Consider the following 16,717-nt stretch of genomic DNA (forward strand, 5'->3'; position numbering starts at 1 on the left):
AGCTCATTTTTGAAGGCCCTGGTGCACCAGGACAATGGAAACGCCCCCAAAATTACCCCATTTTGGAAAGCAAACACCCCAATGTATAATCTATGAGGCATAATGAGTCTATTTAACGGTTCATTTTTTTCCAGAAGTTTTCAGAAAACGTGGGGAAAAAATGAAAATGCATTTTTTTTTACACAAAGCTGTCAATTTATAAGATATTTCCAACAGATAGCATGTACATAGCAAAAATGACACCCCAAAATACATTCTGCTACTCCTCCTGAGTATGGCGATACCACATGTGTGAGACTTTTACACAGCCGGGCCACATACAGAGGCCTAATATCCAAGTAGCACCTCCAGGCATTCTAGGAGCAAAATTACACATATAATTTCATGATGACCTAGCTCATTTTTGAAGGCCCTGGTGCACCAGGACAATGGAAACGCCCCCAAAATTACCCCATTTTGGAAAGCAAACACCCCAACGTATAATCTATGAGGCATAATGAGTCTATTTAACGGTTCATTTTTTTACAGAAGTTTTCAGAAAACGTGGGAAAAAAATGAAAATGCTTTTTTTTTACACAAAGTTGTCCATTTATAAGTAATTTCCAACACATAGCATGTACATAGCAAAAATGACACCCCAAAGTACATTCTGCTACTCCTCCTGAGTATGGCGATACCACATGTGTGAGACTTTTACACAGTCTGGCCACATACAGAGGCCTAACATCCAAGTAGCACCTCCAGGCATTCTAGGAGCAAAATTACACATATAATTTCATGATGACCTAGTTCATTTTTGAAGGCCCTGGAGCACCAGGACAATGGAAACGCCCACAAAATGACCCCATTTTGGAAAGAAAACACCCCAATGTATAATCTATGAGGCATAATGAGTCTATTTAACGGTTCATTTTTTTCCAGAAGTTTTCAGAAAACATGGGGAAAAAATGAAAATGCATTTTTTTTTACACAAAGTTGTCCATTTATAAGATATTTCCAACACATAGCATGTACATAGCAAAAATGACACCCCAAAATACATTCTACTACTCCTCCTGAGTATGGCGATACCACATGTGTGAGACTTTTACACAGCCGGGCCACATACAGAGGCCTAATATCCAAGTAGCACCTCCAGGCATTCTAGGAGAAAAATTACACATATAATTTCATGATGACCTAGCTCATTTTTGAAGGCCCTGGTGCACCAGGACAATGGAAACGCCCCCAAAATTACCCCATTTTGGAAAGCAAACACCCCAACGTATAATCTATGAGGCATAATGAGTCTATTTAACGGTTCATTTTTTTACAGAAGTTTTCAGAAAACATGGGGAAAAAATGAAAATGCATTTTTTTTTACACAAAGTTGTCCATTTATAAGATATTTCCAACACATAGCATGTACATAGCAAAAATGACACCCCAAAATACATTCTGCTACTCCTCCTGAGTATGGCGATACCACATGTGTGAGACTTTTACACAGCCGGGCTACATACAGAGGCCTAATATCCAAGTAGCACCTCCAGGCATTCTAGGAGAAAAATTACACATATAATTTCATGATGACCTAGCTCATTTTTGAAGGCCCTGGTGCACCAGGACAATGGAAACGCCCCCAAAATTACCCCATTTTGGAAAGCAAACACCCCAACGTATAATCTATGAGGCATAATGAGTCTATTTAACGGTTCATTTTTTTCCAGAAGTTTTCAGAAAACGTGGGGAAAAAATGAAAATGCATTTTTTTTACACAAAGCTGTCAATTTATAAGATATTTCCAACAGATAGCATGTACATAGCAAAAATGACACCCCAAAATACATTCTGCTACTCCTCCTGAGTATGGCGATACCACATGTGTGAGACTTTTACACAGCCGGGCCACATACAGAGGCCTAATATCCAAGTAGCACCTCCAGGCATTCTAGGAGAAAAATTACACATATAATTTCATGATGACCTAGCTCATTTTTGAAGGCCCTGGTGCACCAGGACAATGGAAACGCCCCCAAAATTACCCCATTTTGGAAAGCAAACACCCCAACGTATAATCTATGAGGCATAATGAGTCTATTTAACGGTTCATTTTTTTACAGAAGTTTTCAGAAAACGTGGGAAAAAAATGAAAATGCTTTTTTTTTACACAAAGTTGTCCATTTATAAGATATTTCCAACACATAGCATGTACATAGCAAAAATGACACCCCAAAGTACATTCTGCTACTCCTCTTGAGTATGGCGATACCACATGTGTGAGACTTTTACACAGTCTGGCCACATACAGAGGCCTAATATCCAAGTAGCACCTCCAGGCATTCTAGGAGCAAAATTACACATATAATTTCATGATGACCTAGTTCATTTTTGAAGGCCCTGGAGCACCAGGACAATGGAAACGCCCACAAAATGACCCCATTTTGGAAAGAAAACACCCCAATGTATAATCTATGAGGCATAATGAGTCTATTTAACGGTTCATTTTTTTCCAGACGTTTTCAGAAAACATGGGGAAAAAATGAAAATGCATTTTTTTTTACACAAAGTTGTCCATTTATAAGATATTTCCAACACATAGCATGTACATAGCAAAAATGACACCCCAAAATACATTCTACTACTCCTCCTGAGTATGGCGATACCACATGTGTGAGACTTTTACACAGCCGGGCCACATACAGAGGCCTAATATCCAAGTAGCACCTCCAGGCATTCTAGGAGAAAAATTACACATAATTTCATGATGACCTAGCTCATTTTTGAAGGCCCTGGTGCACCAGGACAATGGAAACGCCCCCAAAATTACCCCATTTTGGAAAGCAAACACCCCAACGTATAATCTATGAGGCATAATGAGTCTATTTAACGGTTCATTTTTTTACAGAAGTTTTCAGAAAACATGGGGAAAAAATGAAAATGCATTTTTTTTTACACAAAGTTGTCCATTTATAAGATATTTCCAACACATAGCATGTACATAGCAAAAATGACACCCCAAAATACATTCTGCTACTCCTCCTGAGTATGGCGATACCACATGTGTGAGACTTTTACACAGCCGGGCTACATACAGAGGCCTAATATCCAAGTAGCACCTCCAGGCATTCTAGGAGAAAAATTACACATATAATTTCATGATGACCTAGCTCATTTTTGAAGGCCCTGGTGCACCAGGACAATGGAAACGCCCCCAAAATTACCCCATTTTGGAAAGCAAACACCCCAATGTATAATCTATGAGGCATAATGAGTCTATTTAACGGTTCATTTTTTTCCAGAAGTTTTCAGAAAACGTGGGGAAAAAATGAAAATGCATTTTTTTTTACACAAAGCTGTCAATTTATAAGATATTTCCAACAGATAGCATGTACATAGCAAAAATGACACCCCAAAATACATTCTGCTACTCCTCCTGAGTATGGCGATACCACATGTGTGAGACTTTTACACAGCCGGGCCACATACAGAGGCCTAATATCCAAGTAGCACCTCCAGGCATTCTAGGAGCAAAATTACACATATAATTTCATGATGACCTAGCTCATTTTTGAAGGCCCTGGTGCACCAGGACAATGGAAACGCCCCCAAAATTACCCCATTTTGGAAAGCAAACACCCCAACGTATAATCTATGAGGCATAATGAGTCTATTTAACGGTTCATTTTTTTACAGAAGTTTTCAGAAAACGTGGGAAAAAAATGAAAATGCTTTTTTTTTACACAAAGTTGTCCATTTATAAGTAATTTCCAACACATAGCATGTACATAGCAAAAATGACACCCCAAAGTACATTCTGCTACTCCTCCTGAGTATGGCGATACCACATGTGTGAGACTTTTACACAGTCTGGCCACATACAGAGGCCTAACATCCAAGTAGCACCTCCAGGCATTCTAGGAGCAAAATTACACATATAATTTCATGATGACCTAGTTCATTTTTGAAGGCCCTGGAGCACCAGGACAATGGAAACGCCCACAAAATGACCCCATTTTGGAAAGAAAACACCCCAATGTATAATCTATGAGGCATAATGAATCTATTTAACGGTTCATTTTTTTCCAGAAGTTTTCAGAAAACATGGGGAAAAATGAAAATGCATTTTTTTTTTTACACAAAGTTGTCCATTTATAAGATATTTCCAACACATAGCATGTACATAGCAAAAATGACACCCCAAAATACATTCTGCTACTCCTCCTGAGTATGGCGATACCACATGTGTGAGACTTTTACACAGCCGGGCCACATACAGAGGCCTAATATCCAAGTAGCACCTCCAGGCATTCTAGGAGAAAAATTACACATATAATTTCATGATGACCTAGCTCATTTTTGAAGGCCCTGGTGCACCAGGACAATGGAAACGCCCCAAAAATTACCCCATTTTGGAAAGCAAACACCCCAACGTATAATCTATGAGGCATAATGAGTCTATTTAACGGTTCATTTTTTTCCAGAAGTTTTCAGAAAACGTGGGAAAAAAATGAAAATGCATTTTTTTTACACAAAGTTGTCCATTTATAAGATATTTCCAACACATAGCATGTACATAGCAAAAATAACACCCCAAAATACATTCTGCTACTCCTCCTGAGTATGGCGATACCACATGTGTGAGACTTTTACACAGCCGGGCCACATACAGAGGCCTAATATCCAAGTAGCACCTCCAGGCATTCTAGGAGAAAAATTACACATATAATTTCATGATGACCTAGCTCATTTTTGAAGGCCCTGGTGCACCAGGACAAAGGAAACGCCCCCAAAATTACCCCATTTTGGAAAGCAAACACCCAACGTATAATCTATGAGGCATAATGAGTCTATTTAACGGTTCATTTTTTTCCAGAAGTTTTCAGAAAACGTGGGAAAAAAATGAAAATGCATTTTTTTTTACACAAAGTTGTCCATTTATAAGATATTTCCAACACATAGCATGTACATAGCAAAAATGACACCCCAAAGTACATTCTGCTACTCCTCTTGAGTATGGCGATACCACATGTGTGAGACTTTTACACAGTCTGGCCACATACAGAGGCCTAACATCCAAGTAGCACCTCCAGGCATTCTAGGAGCAAAATTACACATATAATTTCATGATGACCTAGTTCATTTTTGAAGGCCCTGGAGCACCAGGACAATGGAAACGCCCACAAAATGACCCCATTTTGGAAAGAAAACACCCCAATGTATAATCTATGAGGCATAATGAGTCTATTTAACGGTTCATTTTTTTCCAGAAGTTTTCAGAAAACATGGGGAAAAAATGAAAATGCATTTTTTTTTACACAAAGTTGTCCATTTATAAGATATTTCCAACACATAGCATGTACATAGCAAAAATGACACCCCAAAATACATTCTACTACTCCTCCTGAGTATGGCGATACCACATGTGTGAGACTTTTACACAGCCGGGCCACATACAGAGGCCTAATATCCAAGTAGCACCTCCAGGCATTCTAGGAGAAAAATTACACATATAATTTCATGATGACCTAGCTCATTTTTGAAGGCCCTGGTGCACCAGGACAATGGAAACGCCCCCAAAATTACCCCATTTTGGAAAGCAAACACCCCAACGTATAATCTATGAGGCATACTGAGTCTATTTAACGGTTCATTTTTTTACAGAAGTTTTCAGAAAACATGGGGAAAAAATGAAAATGCATTTTTTTTTACACAAAGTTGTCCATTTATAAGATATTTCCAACACATAGCATGTACATAGCAAAAATGACACCCCAAAATACATTCTGCTACTCCTCCTGAGTATGGCGATACCACATGTGTGAGACTTTTACACAGCCGGGCTACATACAGAGGCCTAATATCCAAGTAGCACCTCCAGGCATTCTAGGAGAAAAATTACACATATAATTTCATGATGACCTAGCTCATTTTTGAAGGCCCTGGTGCACCAGGACAATGGAAACGCCCCCAAAATTACCCCATTTTGGAAAGCAAACACCCCAACGTATAATCTATGAGGCATAATGAGTCTATTTAACGGTTCATTTTTTTCCAGAAGTTTTCAGAAAACGTGGGGAAAAAATATAAAATGCATTTTTTTTACACAAAGCTGTCACTTTATAAGATATTTCCAACACATAGCATGTACATAGCAAAAATGACACCCCAAAATACATTCTGCTACTCCTCCTGAGTATGGCGATACCACATGTGTGAGACTTTTACACAGCCTGGCCACATACAGAGGCCTAATATCCAAGTAGCACCTCCAGGCATTCTAGGAGAAAAATTACACATATAATTTCATGATGACCTAGCTCATTTTTGAAGGCCCTGGTGAACCAGGACAATGGAAACGCCCCCAAAATTACCCCATTTTGGAAAGCAAACACCCCAACGTATAATCTATGAGGCATAATGAGTCTATTTAACGGTTCATTTTTTTACAGAAGTTTTCAGAAAACGTGGGAAAAAAATGAAAATGCTTTTTTTTTACACAAAGTTGTCCATTTATAAGATATTTCCAACACATAGCATGTACATAGCAAAAATGACACCCCAAAATACATTCTGCTACTCCTCCTGAGTATGGCGATACCACATGTGTGAGACTTTTACACAGTCTGGCCACATACAGAGGCCTAACATCCAAGTAGCACCTCCAGGCATTCTAGGAGCAAAATTACACATATAATTTCATGATGACCTAGTTCATTTTTGAAGGCCCTGGAGCACCAGGACAATGGAAACGCCCACAAAATGACCCCATTTTGGAAAGAAAACACCCCAATGTATAATCTATGAGGCATAATGAGTCTATTTAACGGTTCATTTTTTTCCAGAAGTTTTCAGAAAACATGGGGAAAAAATGAAAATGCATTTTTTTTTACACAAAGTTGTCCATTTATAAGATATTTCCAACACATAGCATGTACATAGCAAAAATGACACCCCAAAATACATTCTGCTACTCCTCCTGAGTATGGCGATACCACATGTGTGAGACTTTTACACAGTCGGGCCACATACAGAGGCCTAATATCCAAGTAGCACCTCCAGGCATTCTAGAAGAAAAATTACACATATAATTTCATGATGACCTAGCTCATTTTTGAAGGCCCTGGTGCACCAGGACAATGGAAACGCCCCCAAAATTACCCCATTTTGGAAAGCAAACACCCCAACGTATAATCTATGAGGCATAATGAGTCTATTTAACGGTTCATTTTTTTCCAGAAGTTTTCAGAAAACGTGGGAAAAAAATGAAAATGCATTTTTTTTACACAAAGTTGTCAATTTATAAGATATTTCCAACACATAGCATGTACATAGCAAAAATGACACCCCAAAATACATTCTGCTACTCCTCCTGAGTATGGCGATACCACATGTGTGAGACTTTTACACAGCCGGGCCACATACAGAGGCCTAATATCCAAGTAGCACCTCCAGGCATTCTAGGAGAAAAATTACACATATAATTTCATGATGACCTAGCTCATTTTTGAAGGCCCTGGTGCACCAGGACAATGGAAACGCCCCCAAAATTACCCCATTTTGGAAAGCAAACACCCCAATGTATAATCTATGAGGCATAATGAGTCTATTTAACGGTTCATTTTTTTCCAGAAGTTTTCAGAAAACGTGGGAAAAAAATGAAAATGCATTTTTTTTACACAAAGTTGTCCATTTATAAGATATTTCCAACACATAGCATGTACATAGCAAAAATGACACCCCAAAGTACATTCTGCTACTCCTCCTGAGTATGGCGATACCACATCTGTGAGACTTTTACACAGTCTGGCCACATACAGAGGCCTAATATCCAAGTAGCACCTCCAGGCATTCTAGGAGCAAAATTACACATATAATTTCATGATGACCTAGTTCATTTTTGAAGGCCCTGGAGCACCAGGACAATGGAAACGCCCACAAAATGACCCCATTTTGGAAAGAAAACACCCCAATGTATAATCTATGAGGCATAATGAGTCTATTTAACGGTTCATTTTTTTCCAGAAGTTTTCAGAAAACATGGGGAAAAAATGAAAATGCTTTTTTTTTAACACAAAGTTGTCCATTTATAAGATATTTCCAACACATAGCATGTACATAGCAAAAATGACACCCCAAAATACATTCTACTACTCCTCCTGAGTATGGCGATACCACATGTGTGAGACTTTTACACAGCCGGGCCACATACAGAGGCCTAATATCCAAGTAGCACCTCCAGGCATTCTAGGAAAAAAATTACACATATAATTTCATGATGACCTAGCTCATTTTTGAAGGCCCTGGTGCACCAGGACAATGGAAACGCCCCCAAAATTACCCCATTTTGGAAAGCAAACACCCCAACGTATAATCTATGAGGCATAATGAGTCTATTTAACGGTTCATTTTTTTACAGAAGTTTTCAGAAAACATGGGGAAAAAATGAAAATGCATTTTTTTTTACACAAAGTTGTCCATTTATAAGATATTTCCAACACATAGCATGTACATAGCAAAAATGACACCCCAAAATATATTCTGCTATTCCTCCTGAGTATGGCGATACCACATGTGTGAGACATTTACACAGCCGGGCTACATACAGAGGCCTAATATCCAAGTAGCACCTCCAGGCATTCTAGGAGAAAAATTACACATATAATTTCATGATGACCTAGCTCATTTTTGAAGGCCCTGGTGCACCAGGACAATGGAAACGCCCCCAAAATTACCCCATTTTGGAAAGCAAACACCCCATCGTATAATCTATGAGGCATAATGAGTCTATTTAACGGTTCATTTTTTTCCAGAAGTTTTCAGAAAACGTGGGAAAAAAATAAAAATGCATTTTTTTTACACAAAGTTGTCCATTTATAAGATATTTCCAACACATAGCATGTACATAGCAAAAATGACACCCCAAAATACATTCTGCTACTCCTCCTGAGTATGGCGATACCACATGTGTGAGACTTTTACACAGCCGGGCCACATACAGAGGCCTAATATCCAAGTAGCACCTCCAGGCATTCTAGGAGAAAAATTACACATATAATTTCATGATGACCTAGCTCATTTTTGAAGGCCCTGGTGCACCAGGACAATGGAAACGCCCCCAAAATTACCCCATTTTGGAAAGCAAACACCCCAACGTATAATCTATGAGGCATAATGAGTCTATTTAACGGTTCATTTTTTTACAGAAGTTTTCAGAAAACGTGGGAAAAAAATGAAAATGCATTTTTTTTACACAAAGTTGTCCATTTATAAGATATTTCCAACACATTGCATGTACATAGCAAAAATGACACCCCAAAGTACATTCTGCTACTCCTCCTGAGTATGGCGATACCACATGTGTGAGACTTTTACACAGTCTGGCCACATACAGAGGCCTAATATCCAAGTAGCACCTCCAGGCATTCTAGGAGCAAAATTACACATATAATTTCATGATGACCTAGTTCATTTTTGAAGGCCCTGGAGCACCAGGACAATGGAAACGCCCACAAAATGACCCAATTTTGGAAAGAAAACACCCCAATGTATAATCTATGAGGCATAATGAGTCTATTTAACGGTTCATTTTTTTCCAGAAGTTTTCAGAAAACATGGGGAAAAAATGAAAATGCATTTTTTTTTACACAAAGTTGTCCATTTATAAGATATTTCCAACACATAGCATGTACATAGCAAAAATGACACCCCAAAATACATTCTACTACTCCTCCTGAGTATGGCGATACCACATGTGTGAGACTTTTACACAGTCGGGCCACATACAGAGGCCTAATATCCAAGTAGCACCTCCAGGCATTCTAGGAGAAAAATTACACATATAATTTCATGATGACCTAGCTCATTTTTGAAGGCCCTGGTGCACCAGGACAATGGAAACGCCCCCAAAATTACCCCATTTTGGAAAGCAAACACCCCAACGTATAATCTATGAGGCATAATGAGTCTATTTAACGGTTCATTTTTTTACAGAAGTTTTCAGAAAACATGGGGAAAAAATGAAAATGCATTTTTTTTTACACAAAGTTGTCCATTTATAAGATATTTCCAACACATAGCATGTACATAGCAAAAATGACACCCCAAAATATATTCTGCTATTCCTCCTGAGTATGGCGATACCACATGTGTGAGACATTTACACAGCCGGGCTACATACAGAGGCCTAATATCCAAGTAGCACCTCCAGGCATTCTAGGAGAAAAATTACACATATAATTTCATGATGACCTAGCTCATTTTTGAAGGCCCTGGTGCACCAGGACAATGGAAACGCCCCCAAAATTACCCCATTTTGGAAAGCAAACACCCCATCGTATAATCTATGAGGCATAATGAGTCTATTTAACGGTTCATTTTTTTCCAGAAGTTTTCAGAAAACGTGGGAAAAAAATAAAAATGCATTTTTTTTACACAAAGTTGTCCATTTATAAGATATTTCCAACACATAGCATGTACATAGCAAAAATGACACCCCAAAATACATTCTGCTACTCCTCCTGAGTATGGCGATACCACATGTGTGAGACTTTTACACAGCCGGGCCACATACAGAGGCCTAATATCCAAGTAGCACCTCCAGGCATTCTAGGAGAAAAATTACACATATAATTTCATGATGACCTAGCTCATTTTTGAAGGCCCTGGTGCACCAGGACAATGGAAACGCCCCCAAAATTACCCCATTTTGGAAAGCAAACACCCCAACGTATAATCTATGAGGCATAATGAGTCTATTTAACGGTTCATTTTTTTCCAGAAGTTTTCAGAAAACGTGGGAAAAAAATAAAAATGCATTTTTTTTACACAAAGTTGTCCATTTATAAGATATTTCCAACACATAGCATGTACATAGCAAAAATGACACCCCAAAATACATTCTGCTACTCCTCCTGCGTATGGCGATACCACATGTGTGAGACTTTTACACAGCCGGGCCACATACAGAGGCCTAATATCCAAGTAGCACCTCCAGGCATTCTAGGAGAAAAATTACACATATAATTTCATGATGACCTAGCTCATTTTTGAAGGCCCTGGTGCACCAGGACAATGGAAACGCCCCCAAAATTACCCCATTTTGGAAAGCAAACACCCCAACGTATAATCTATGAGGCATAATGAGTCTATTTAACGGTTCATTTTTTTCCAGAAGTTTTCAGAAAACGTGGGAAAAAAATAAAAATGCATTTTTTTTACACAAAGTTGTCCATTTATAAGATATTTCCAACACATAGCATGTACATAGCAAAAATGACACCCCAAAATACATTCTGCTACTCCTCCTGAGTATGGCGATACCACATGTGTGAGACTTTTACACAGCCGGGCCACATACAGAGGCCTAATATCCAAGTAGCACCTCCAGGCATTCTAGGAGAAAAATTACACATATAATTTCATGATGACCTAGCTCATTTTTGAAGGCCCTGGTGCACCAGGACAATGGAAACGCCCCCAAAATTACCCCATTTTGGAAAGCAAACACCCCAACGTATAATCTATGAGGCATAATGAGTCTATTTAACGGTTCATTTTTTTCCAGAAGTTTTCAGAAAACGTGGGGAAAAAATGAAAATGCTTTTTTTTTACACAAAGCTGTCAATTTATAAGATATTTCTAACACATAGCATGTACATAGCAAAAATGACACCCCAAAATACATTCTGCTACTCCTCCTGAGTATGGCGATACCACATGTGTGAGACTTTTACACAGCCGGGCCACATACAGAGGCCTAATATCCAAGTAGCACCTCCAGGCATTCTAGGAGAAAAATTACACATATAATTTCATGATGACCTAGCTCATTTTTGAAGGCCCTGGTGCACCAGGACAATGAAAACGCCCCCAAAATTACCCCATTTTGGAAAGCAAACACCCCAACGTATAATCTATGAGGCATAATGAGTCTATTTAACGGTTCATTTTTTTACAGAAGTTTTCAGAAAACGTGGGAAAAAAATGAAAATGCTTTTTTTTTTACACAAAGTTGTCCATTTATAAGATATTTCCAACACATAGCATGTACATAGCAAAAATGACACCCCAAAGTACATTCTGCTACTCCTCCTGAGTATGGCGATACCACATGTGTGAGACTTTTACACAGTCTGGCCACATACAGAGGCCTAATATCCAAGTAGCACCTCCAGGCATTCTAGGAGCAAAATTACACATATAATTTCATGATGACCTAGTTCATTTTTGAAGGCCCTGGAGCACCAGGACAATGGAAACGCCCCCAAAATGACCCCATTTTGGAAAGCAAACACCCCAACGTATAATCTATGAGGCATAATGAGTCTATTTAACGGTTCATTTTTTTCCAGAAGTTTTCAGAAAACATGGGGAAAAAATGAAAATGCATTTTTTTTTACACAAAGTTGTCCATTTATAAGATATTTCCAACACATAGCATGTACATAGCAAAAATGACACCCCAAAATACATTCTGCTACTCCTCCTGAGTATGGCGATACCACATGTGTGAGACTTTTACACAGCCGGGCCACATACAGAGGCCTAATATCCAAGTAGCACCTCCAGGCATTCTAGGAGAAAAATTACACATATAATTTCATGATGACCTAGCTCATTTTTGAAGGCCCTGGTGCACCAGGACAATGGAAACGCCCCCAAAATGACCCCATTTTGGAAAGCAAACACCCCAACATATAATCTATGAGGCATAATGAGTCTATTTAACGGTTCATTTTTTTCCAGAAGTTTTCAGAAAACGTGGGAAAAAAATGAAAATGCATTTTTTTTACACAAAGTTGTCAATTTATAAGATATTTCCAACACATAGCATGTACATAGCAAAAATGACACCCCAAAATACATTCTGCTACTCCTCCTGAGTATGGCGATACCACATGTGTGAGACTTTTACACAGCCGGGCCACATACAGAGGCCTAATATCCAAGTAGCACCTCCAGGCATTCTAGGAGAAAAATTACACATATAATTTCATGATGACCTAGCTCATTTTTGAAGGCCATGGTGCACCAGGACAATGGAAACGCCCCCAAAATTACCCCATTTTGGAAAGCAAACACCCCAACGTATAATCTATGAGGCATAATGAGTCTATTTAACGGTTCATTTTTTTACAGAAGTTTTCAGAAAACGTGGGAAAAAAATGAAAATGCTTTTTTTTTTACACAAAGTTGTCCATTTATAAGATATTTCCAACACATAGCATGTACATAGCAAAAATGACACCCCAAAATACATTCTGCTACTCCTCCTGAGTATGGCGATACCACATGTGTGAGACTTTTACACAGCCTGGCCACATACAGAGGCCTAACATCAAAGAAGCACCTCCAGGCATTCTAGGAGCAAAATTACACATATAATTTCATGATGACCTAGTTCATTTTTGAAGGCCCTGGAGCACCAGGACAATGGAAACGCCCACAAAATGACCCCATTTTGGAAAGAAAACACCCCAATGTATAATCTATGAGGCATAATGAGTCTTTTTAACGGTTCATTTTTTTCCAGAAGTTTTCAGAAATCGTGGGAAAAAAATGAAAATGCATTTTTTTTATACAAAGTTGTCCATTTATAAGATATTTCCAACACATAGCATGTACATAGCAAAAATGACCCCCCAAAATACATTCTGCTACTCCTCCTGAGTATGGCAATACCACATGTGTGAGACTTTTACACAGCCTGGCCACATACAGAGGCCTAACATCCAAATAGCACCTCCAGTCGTCCTAGGAGCATAAATTACACATATAATTTCCTGACTACCAATCAAATTTTTGAAGGCCCTTCATATTTCTAACACATAACCTGTACATACCAAATAACAAAAGATTACCTGTGGTTTTAGTAGTGTAGTGGTCCACAGAAGAGAGCATCGGTCCAGGCACCAGGCAGGGATGTGGTCAGCGACAGCAAAAGCAATCGTCCAGGCAGCAGGCAGGAATACTGTCCATAGTTAGTTCAGGCAGGGATACTGTCAGCACAGCCATAGCATTGGTCCAGGTAGCGGGCAGAGATGTCCAGGCAGAAATACTGTCTATAGTCAGTAGAGGCAGCAGGCCGAGATATGGTCAACACAGCCAAATTATTGGTCCAGGCAGCAGAAAGAAACACAGTCCATAAAGTCCTGGGTCATTACAGGCAGCAATATGGTCAGCACAGCCAAAGTATTGGTCCAGGCAGCAGGAAGGGTCATCAAGCTTAGGGCCAGGGGGACAGGGGTAGAGGCTTCTCCCACCCAAATCTCTTTGAAGCCTCCTGGCAACCAGACCCTGTTCTAGGAGCACAGAAAACCAAAAACTGATTTTCTCTACTCAGAACGTTATTCTGAAGCCCCTCACATATGTGAGACCCCTGCTTACTGAAGTAGAAGGGCAAAAGTTCAGTGGCAGGCAAAAATATGGTCGATTTAACGGGCCGAGGTCGGTGCACATGGAAATCCGAAACGTGGTTAAAACTTCAGGCAAAGGCATGGTCAGTAAACAGGCCGAGGTCGGTGCACGTGGCAGTCAGAAGCATGGTTAAAATGGCAGGCAAAGGCATCGTCGGTAAACAGGCTGAGGTTGGTGCACGTGGCAGTCAGAAACATGGTTAAAACAGCAGGCAAAGGCATCGTTGGTAAACAGGCTGAGGTTGGTGCGCGTGGAAGTCCAGAAACTTGGTTTCAAAACGTCAGGCAAAGACATTGTCGGTAAACAGGCCAGGGTCAGTTAACATGGAAGGTAGAAACATGGTGGCAGGCAAATGATGCACACAGGTAATTGAAATGGGGAAATGGCAGTCTGTTACTAATAAGGGGAACTAATATCGGATGGATGTGTGATACTTTTTGAAACAATCACCGATACACAGGCCAGGTTGGGAGGGACAATCAGGACAATAATAACTTGTATCTCTTCTAACTCCTCTACTTGAGCATACACGACATCTTTTTTGGCGTCTTCTTCCGGATTCTGTGGGGGGAATGCTATAGGGAAAATGTTGCTCATGAAGTCGACTCACACAGTCAGAGCGAATGCTTCCTGGGGTGGGTCCTTGCTGGTAAATAAGGGCAGTGATAATGTTTTCAATATATTTGAGGTAGCTGATGGGTTGGTTTTGGGGTGACTTTTGATAGCAGACAAATGAATTGAACATGGCCATATGAAACAGATGAAATGCGACTTTTTTATACCAATATTTGGACTTGCGGGTTGATAAATACGGTTGCAGCATCTGATCATTTAAATCCACCCCCCCCCCCCCATATAAAGATTGTAGTCATTGACACATTCAGGCTTTACTATGGGGCCACGTCTTCTCTGAATCTCCACCAAGGTGTCATTGTGAATGGTACTCATCATATGAACATCCTTCTTGTCCCGCCACTTCATGGCCAACACCTCCTCATTCCTCATGAATGCGGCTTCCCCCTTTTGTAGCCGTTTTGATAATAAATTCTGTGGGAAGCCCTTCCTATTTTTTCGGAAGGTACAGCAGGCCAGGGTTTTTTCATGATACAGGTGACAGAAAAGGGGCAAGCTGCTGTGGTAATTATCTACATATAAATGGTAACCTTTTTTGAACAGGGGGTATGCAAGGTCCCACACAATTTTACTACTGGTTCCTATATATGTGGAGCACTCACGGGGCTGGAGCTGGGAGTCTTTTCCCTCATAAATACGAAATGTGTACACGTATCCAGTGGCTCGGTCACATAATTTATTCAATTTCACACCGTACCTGGCTCTCTTACTTGGGATATACTGCTTCATATGTAGCCGGCCAGTAAAGTGGATAAGGGATTCGTCTACACAAATATTTTGGTCGGGGAAAAAGACTTCAGAAAATCGTTTGGTAAAAGAATTTATTAGGGGGTGAATCTTATATAATTTGTCGTGGTTGGGATGATCTTGGGGAGAGCACTGCGAATTGTCATTGAAATGTAGGAAGCGCATAATCATATCGTACCGTGACCTGGACATAACAGAAGAATATATGGGCATGTGGTGGATGGGGTGGGTGGACCAGTAGGCATGCAGTTCGTTTTTCTTTGTAAGCCCCATATTAAAAGTAAGGCCCAAAAACAATTTTAATTTGTCTAGTGTTAGATGTCGCCATTGGTACATACAGGCGTAGAACGAACTGGGGTTGGCAGCAATAAATTGCTCTGCATAGAGATTTGTTTGGTCAACCATGTACTGCAACAAATCTTCGGGGAAAAACAAATAGAAATAGTCCAAATGTGCAAAATTCGAAGTGTTGGGTTGCACACCTGGCTGTGCAGTGAAAGGGGGGATTGTAGCAGATCCTGAGTTGGCAGGCAACCATAAGGGGTTTGCCAGGGCATCGGGAAGGTAGGACTGGGCCTGGATTCTTTGGGCTCGATGTGCAATTCCAGTACTTGTACTGGGTTCCTCTTCTTGGGGTCTGGCGCTGCTGGTGGTAGGCAGGTGTTCTGATCTTGGTCCTGATCTAGGTCCTGATTGCCTTACTCTTGTAGGAGGGGCGGTTTCCTCCGCTGACTCGGACTCCGATCCACTACCCTCCACTGGTTCGTATTCCGAACCAGAATTGGATAATGAGATTTCCCCGCTGCTCTCATCATCCGACATGGTGAGGATGTTATATGCCTCCTCAGCTGTGTAAACTCTTTGGGACATGGTGGTACTTTTGACGGGCTTGTGTGACAGAACTGGTGGTGGTACTGACAGCTCACTGATGGTGGGCCTG

This window comes from Lithobates pipiens, unplaced genomic scaffold, assembly GCF_037356315.1.
Source record: "Lithobates pipiens isolate NorthernLeopardFrog02 unplaced genomic scaffold, aLitPip1_a1.2 Scaffold_27, whole genome shotgun sequence".
Classification (NCBI taxonomy): Eukaryota; Metazoa; Chordata; class Amphibia; order Anura; family Ranidae; genus Lithobates; species Lithobates pipiens.